We start from the raw sequence: 8,465 nt of genomic DNA, 5'->3' as shown, positions 1-8,465 counted from the left end.
ACAGACTTTTTATTTTTATTTTTTTACAGCAATGGCGGATCACGGAACGTTATGCCAGTTCATCCAAACTTGTAGAATTTGAATGACATACTTCAAAACGTATTTTTTGGGGGGGGTGGGTTGGGGTGGTAATTCATTTTATTTAAATATACTAGTGAATTTTATTTTAGTTAATTATATTAGTGGGGCTTGTATGAATATCCATTTTGTAGAGCACGGGACCAAGAGAGACTGAAACAGGCAAGGTTAAAAGGAAAGGTAGGTTTCAGTTTTGAGAAATAAATGGAGATTTACCCCTAACACTAAAAGTAGTATGATAACTAACAAACATTATAAAAGCAATATTCATAGTAAACATGTATTCTATTAGAGCAGTACGTTCCGCATGGTGGAGGAGCAGTGATGAGTGCTGTGTGAACCATGGTGAGAAAGAAAACAACACATGTCTATTATAATATACCATTATAAGGAATCATACTTCTTTCAGTATCTGCATCTCTTCTTTCTTTACTCTCACTTTCCCTTCTCTTAGTCTCTATCCCTTATTGAAACTGATGCAAGTAGAAGACATGGCACTGTTAATGTTATATGTATTCAAAATAATATTTTAACACTCCAAAATAAGAAATAATACTGTTTAAGAGTTGATACTTATTATACCTGTCACACTTTTAAAAGTATAGCTCCGATCAGCAGCGAGGACTTTAATATTTACAGGTTTGGGGACGATGCACACAGATGGTGAGAATAGCATCTGCTTTCAGTCTAGTCTTTTCCTTTTTGGGACAAACAAACTGGTCTGCCTGAAAATGTCCCTGCGGAGTGACTTGAGCTTCATTTTTACACAACAATTGAGGTTTATCTACCCACATTAATACATTATAGTGGCCGAATGCACCATATTGGTGAATACTCAATACTCAAAAATGTTTACACTAATTACATAATTACTTTGTACAAATTCATATCACATCATCATCAAAGTTCCTGTGTGGGAGAACTGAAAAAATAAAAACATTCACTAACTAACAAACTATCTAGTAGTTATGAAAGGGTATGAAAATTTCATATCACGATTATAGTGACCAAAATTATCACGGTTATCTGTATTATCACAGTATTGTAAAAATGTGCCAAAAAAGATTAAAATGTACTGATACACACGCTGAAACCATTTCAACAAGTTTTATATTGAAAACTACAAATACATTTACCATTTTGTTTGCATAAAAAATAAAATAACAGCAAATACCTTTTGCAAACATATGAAAATCATCTAAGTGTACATTATCAAGATTTTATATTTTATATTATATAGGTAATACAATGACCCCGTGGACAATTACATGAAAACAAATAAGTCTTCAGAAGACAGTGATAGTGACTGCAACGAGCCCAACAACTGACATAAATACAGAGCAGTCTGTAGCTTCTGGATATGCTGGTTGGTTGACTAAACAGCATAACGTGTTCTCATGTGCAGTGGACGAATAGACTCTGCCGACACATGATGCACACAGCAGCAGAACAACGTGTAGCGTTTTTACAAGAGCAGCAAACCTGAGAGCTTCAGTTTACACACTGTTAGCAAGTCAGAGAGACAAACCAAAGCTAAAAGTTAACTCATCCTGCATTCACTATAAGGTCATTTTCTTCAGTCAAGTTTCCTTCAGCACTCTCATAAAAACTCAATTACGACCGATCCTCAGAGTGACTGAAAAATCTTCGCCGTGTTGTCATTGACCCATAGAAACCCACGTTGCATCCTGCGCATGCGCGCCTGCTTCTGGGAAACGCTGGACAGTGTTTGCGGTGAGATTATAACAGCACGGTTAACCCTACCCGGTTATCATGGTAATTAAAATGTGTATGGTAATAATAACCGTGGGAATTATACCATGGTTTACCGTTAAACCGGTAATGATTTCATCCCTACTATCTAGTAACTGATGCCAACATCAGCTGCACAAGCTGTTAATAAAGTTCCAAAATTTAACAATCCATGACCTTCTCATTTAAACCTGTTTACAAGAAAGGTTGAATCGAGAGCAGCTAGACGTCTTCTGAAGCGTAATCTATAACCAGTCCAGTTGCTCCCAATTTAACTTTTCTTGGATAAGCCTGACCTGGCTGAAACTTAACAGATGTGTAGGTTTGTCTAAACCTCTCTCTCTCTTGTTCTCCCTCTCTCAGCACAAGAATCACAGGGGGTTCAGTGGAGCCTGAAGATGATCTGCAGTGATGTTTTTAATAAACCAAACATTAAGCCAGTGATGTGTTCTTTCTTTGTGGAAAAAGTACCTCTTTAGTGATTGTAAGGTTACTGTTAACCTGAGGCAACCATTCTTTCCTCCTCTTCATGTCAGCTGGGAAACCGTACATTTCACTTTTTCTGACTGACTGCAGCAGCATTTCCACACAGGTACAATATACCATGCTGTAGACTATTGTAAGACAGTCACAGGCACAAACCAATTAACATGCTGATTTCTGAGTTTATTGGAGATTTATTAAATGAATACACCTTATGTTGTCTTCCCGTCGACCATGCACTTTTTGTCCAAAGGAAAACAAAGGAGGAGGGTAGAATTATTACTCAAACTGTCTGTTGTAAACATCCTGAACAGTTAACAGACCCACTTCCTGGTTCAGTCTACCCTAGTTTTGCACATACAATGTGCAATGATGATTATTACCGACATTTTGGGTGCACTCATTTTTAGTCCATCCATCCATCCATCCATCCATCCATCGTCAACCGCTTTTCCTGTGTACAGTGTCGCGGGGGGGGCTGGAGCCAATCCCAGCTGACTTTGGGCGCAAGGCGGGGTACACCCTGGACAGGTCGCCAGTCCATCGCAGACTCATTTTTAGTGTTATCTCCAAATAAAGTGGTTTAGGTAATATGACTAAACTATTAGCCAGTCTACGACCTGTGTGATCTTCGTGACTGCTGATGTTGTTTGGCCTGAGCACTTTTTTGTAGCAACGTTGCTGTGTTCCCAGGTCTTAGCCATTACTTTGGTAGGTACAGTGTTGTCAAAACAATCATAGGTGATGGGCAAAACTACAAAGATAACACCCAAGTTGAATAATCCTTTACATATCGGTATTTATTTAGTTTTATACAACTTTGGGTTCCACTTCAGTGCTTCAAAGCCAGATATTTCACCAAAAAAGTGTATGTGTGACTGCAAATTGAGGTTCACTGTAGGAACTGGCATTGCACACTATTTCAGGATCTATCTCCCCTGTCCCTGTTCATGCACTGCTGGATATTGTCAACAATCAGAAACCAGGATGACTCACATTGACTGATTCCTCTGAGCATCAGAGACTGGAGACCTCCCTTCCATGTCACTAGTCTGATCACCATCTGTAGAAATTGCTCATGAGCAGTCACATATGTAATATCATTTGGTTTTCATCGTTACCTCTGGCTTCAGGTGGAAAATAACCAATCTGGTTACATTTGGGTGAGAGACAGCCGGAGTTGACACATCACATTAAAGGCAGGGTAGGTAAGTTTGAGAAACTAGCAAGAAACTGCTTGATTTTGATTTTTGAAAGTATCCAAAAGAGAAACTCCCACCCAGTCCCTTCTGGGCTCTTTTCAAAGCCACGCCCCCAAAACACATGAATGCGCGTTGCCGAATCTGCTGGAGGATGTGCGCAGTGTGACGAGTGGAGAGCAGCGTTTCCTATCTGGGGTTCTAACAACTATATATTCCTTTACAGACCAGAATCTGAGGACTGTGGACAACATCCAGAGAACAGTGTTTCCATGCACCACACATGGCTGATCTTCCAGACCCAGGACAGAGTAACAGACCGTTCAGTCAGGCAGCATACAGACAGTTTGTAGTGTGGCAATGTGGAGCATTTAGACAGAGTCGTGATACTGAGGTGCTGGAAGATATGCAACTGTTATCCTGATCCACACGGACAATACAGAGGTTTAATCCTAGCAGGGTGTAAGATGTAATGTCACTGACTGCTACACAAATAATTCCATCCACTGCGTGGATGAATACCTGTACATTGTTTTTGTTTTATGCCCAGGAGGGTAGAGAAAATACAAAGATATTTTTACCTGTTCTGGATAATATTTTCATTCTTTTTTAAATAAAACATTGAAAATGATAAATACCTTTTCTTTACACTTGCAGCATAAACAAACAACAACATTTATGTCTTATGTCTCCATAATCACATCCAAATGTGGTATAACACTTGTTTATTGATATTATATACTACTAAAACTACAACCTATATCACACATAGATCATTTTAAACATCATTAAAAATAAGTATATACAGGAATCGACAAGGTGTGTCCAGAGGTGTCCTGACTAATTATGAAGACAGTTCAGACTTTGCATGTAGCATCATATCGCTGCTGTGGAGATGATTAAATATATCACAATCACCTCTCTGACATGATTACCACATTTCAAAACCAACCATATTACTTTTTGAGTTATATTTTGCTGTATCTAGCAACACAGTTGGGGCAGGGACACCTGACTGAACCCCATGTTGACGGGGATCATCAGGTCTCCTGGTTCTGCTTCTAGGCATCTCCTCAGTAGTACACAACTGGAGGAGGAGGAGGATGGCACTATGGAGGTCCCTGATGTAACTGTAGTCCTTATCCACCTTCAATGAGTACAAGCTCCACTTCCTGGACTTTTTGTTGTACACCTTGCTGTACCTGATAATACAGAAAAGAGTTTCAGCTTCGTGAAAAGTTTGTAATACCTGACATCATTCTCTTATAGAGTAGTTAGCATTTCCACATAAAATGCAATCACAACAATAAATCAGCACCATCTATCTGTATTCCTCATACTGTTTAATATTTTTTGATTCATCACTTATAAATGTATTGAGTAAAATGCATAGGAGTAATAAAAATGCAACATACTGAACTGTGTCATCAGCTTTTCTCTTGGCTGGACTGTGGACACGGTGGTTGTAATCCAGGCCAGCCAGCATGGTCCGATCAGCGTATACTGGTGAGAAGCACAGGGCTATGAAAGACTCCAAATCTGCAGGTGACCTGAGGGCACAGTAGAAATCAAACACACAGTATTTTTTACTTCTGGTAAAATAAGTAATGGCATAACAGCACCAATTACAGTAAAAGGTTTTCACATAGTAGGCTTAGCTACGAACAATGTCAAACAATCCTTTAGCCATCATTGTTTATGTATACTAACGTTGAAATGTCTTTCTCATAACTGCGAACACACAGCTACATCACCACATTTGTAAAAGTAACATACAGTCAAACATCAACTGCAGACACAAGATAATCACACAGATTAGATACAAGGTAAAGATAACGTAAAGTTAGGTGTAAACAACAAACTTGCGCTGCTGTTTTCCAGCTCACCTACAGCTAGATATAATTCATCGTCTCTACTCTGGCTCCTACACCAGTCTCCAGCACTCGTAGCAACAGAGCAACAAAGTAGGTAGGTACCGTTAGCTCTATGCGTAGGTAGCTACGTTTGCTAGCGATGAAAGTAACAAATTACCATCAAAATGATAAAAGCCAGATTACCTGCCCAGCAGAAATAAAGCCACCAAGGTGTGTCAGCGCCTCGGTGTTCCTCAGTTGTCACTATCGTTGAAAAGCCATGCAGAAATCACCCATCGGTCTGACAGCTTCGCTCGTCAGGTCTGAGCTGACCAGGTGCGCGCATAGGGGCAGCTCCTAGTGATCCGTCCGTGTCGAGGCTTCGAAGCGTGTGTCGAGTAATACAGGATGATTTTTGCAAGTACAGTATATATCCAGATGCAGCCTGCAGACCGTGACGGAAGTTCAACTTCCAAATATAGTTTGTCCCAGAAGACACTGCGCACAAAACGGGATGATGTTCATCTCGGTTTACGTACATGATAGATCCTAATGCAAACCGTTTTATTCTTTAGAAGCCAACAACAGAACTTTAAATACACTTCTGAGAAGTTTTTAGGCGAGAAATCAACTGTGTAGATTTTGAAGATCGGCAGTTTAACGAAAAGTGCCGACAATAGTGCAGACGGGTGTTATATAGCTGCAGTAACGTTACCGGAGGCTGCACAGCAACCTATCTGCTAGCGGCCGATGTGTGCCGCTGTAGGGTTAACCGGTCGACATGCATATAATCAATAACTTTAGGCACATACCCTGGCTGGGGTAAGAGGAATATACTTCGGGGGGCTGTCAGCTAGCTAGCTCCGGTTAGCTCCCCAATGCCCAGTCACACAGACCACTGCAGCCAACACAGCAGACGTGTCCAGCAACAGCTGATAATGTTCGTACCGCTGTTATTCTGTCAATAAATTCTCAGTAATGATAAGTTTTAACTTAAATCGAGACACATCTGGCTCGTGATGCAACATTACAGAATATTCTTGGTTTGTGAAACTTAAAATCACTTTGGAAGAAATAAAATATACAACAGTGGTATGAATTGAAACATTGCCTTATTATTATTATAGTTATTATTATAGTATAGTAAATATTAACACATAACGTACACTGATTACTACGTTGACACTTGACTTTTTTTAACGGCTTTTTTAATTTGGGGACAACCCATATATGGAAGTTCAACTTCCGTCACGTTTGTCTGCGGGCTGCAGCTGGACCCTTCTCGATTTTTGTGAAGCGCGTATCAAGGCTTGTGTTGATGACGTATGTGGTGATGTTCGAAGCCTCGCGAGCCGGCCGTACGTGACCGATTCAGGAGACGGTTTGCAGGTTTGGCGTGCGATCCGAAAGGAGCAGCAAAATGCAATGGACCCTCAACATTTTGTGGACTTTTGAACTTGAACACAATTAGATTTTATCTACAGCTCATTTTAAATGACTAAAAAAGTTCATCAACTTATGTCAGAATTGCTTTGATCAAATAACTTCAAAAATTGTGATGAAACAGAGGAAAAGAAAGTGTTGACATTTTGTGGCTTTCCTGAGCGGCTGTGGCTCAGGAGGTAGAGTGGGTTGGCTGTTAATCGGAAGGTCGGCGGTTCGATCCTTGGCTCCCCCTGGTTGCGTGTTGAAGTGTCCTTGGGCAAGATACTGAACCCCGATTTGCCCCTGGCGGCTATTCCGCCAGTGTATGAATGAGTGTGAATGTTAGTTTCCGTTTGAGCACTTAGGCTCAGTGTGTGACTGGTGAATGCAGATGTAGTGTAAAAGTGCTTTGAGTGGTCGAAAAGACTAGAAAGGCGCTATACAAGTACGGAGCATTTACATATTACCCTAATAATAATTTTCTAAAGAGGTAAAATCTCCAAAAAAGAAACCGCCTGAAGCCCAGCTCTGTGGAAGGGTTATTTTTAAATAAAGATGAATAAAATGTTGTCTCTATTATCTAAAGTCACAAACCAAGTTATCATAACCCTCTCCCTTGTTTCCACTTTCCTTCTGGCCCTGTCATTGTATCATAAAGACAGACACCTTATTAAAAAGCTAATCAGTCATGTATTGGCATCACAAACATCATTCATTAATTTATTCAATTAAAAGTTTCACACACCAAGGCCGTGTTGCTGTTGTAATCACTCTGCCTGTTTTACATTTATTGTCCACTTGATGGCACAGTAGAGCAAATGAAGCACCGTGAAGCTTCGGCCCATGAGTGAACCAATTGGATGGAAAGCTTCAATGCTTCATAAAGCTTCATCTCGCCATCACTAGCAGCTCCTGTAGCAGCACGGCTGGTAGCCATGGCAGCGAGGGAGAATGACCAGTCAGCCAGCCAATCATTGCATTCGGTCTGAATGGAACGAGTGGCTCTGTTTACTGCAGCCCTGAGAGGACTACAGACAGCCGATTTTTATATCAGTGCAGCTAACTTTTTAATATGCATTGGTGTATATAGACAGTTTCAACAAATATGACAAAAAGTGTTTTACAAGCAACTTGCCTACCCTGTCTAAAGGCCCATTTATACTCCTGCGTAGGGTCTACGTGCGTACCTACGGCGTAGGCTACGCACGTTGCCATGCATTTAAACTTGTGCGTAGGTGTGTCCGTCATTCTGCAATTACACCCCCAAACGCTAGTCGGCAGTAGCGCTACAGCGTCCACTGTGTTGACTTTTGCCGGCCGAACAGCCTAACTTCCGGTTTAGCGCTCTGCTAACATAAATGGGGGTAAAATTGTAAACATGCAGCTGTACCTTTTCAAATGTTACCGACCGAATGGATCACATTCTGATCTCATTTCAGGGTTGTGATCGGGTTGCGACGGTCAAATATACTGATTCACTGTCTTAGAGCCGCCGTTTTGGCCGCTAGTAAATGTTACTTCAAAGCGCGGGGGTACTTCCGGTCATCTCGGAAGCATTGTGAGGCTACCCAGCCGACCAATCATAGAGCTTACAGTCCGTGTCGACTCGATGTGTAGTTACATTTTGGAGGAAGTGCACATCAGGCGACGGCGTAGCCTCTGCGTAGCCCCGTAG

Source organism: Micropterus dolomieu, linkage group LG11 (assembly GCF_021292245.1).
Source record: "Micropterus dolomieu isolate WLL.071019.BEF.003 ecotype Adirondacks linkage group LG11, ASM2129224v1, whole genome shotgun sequence".
NCBI lineage: Eukaryota > Metazoa > Chordata > Actinopteri > Centrarchiformes > Centrarchidae > Micropterus > Micropterus dolomieu.
This window is presented reverse-complemented; position numbering follows the sequence as displayed.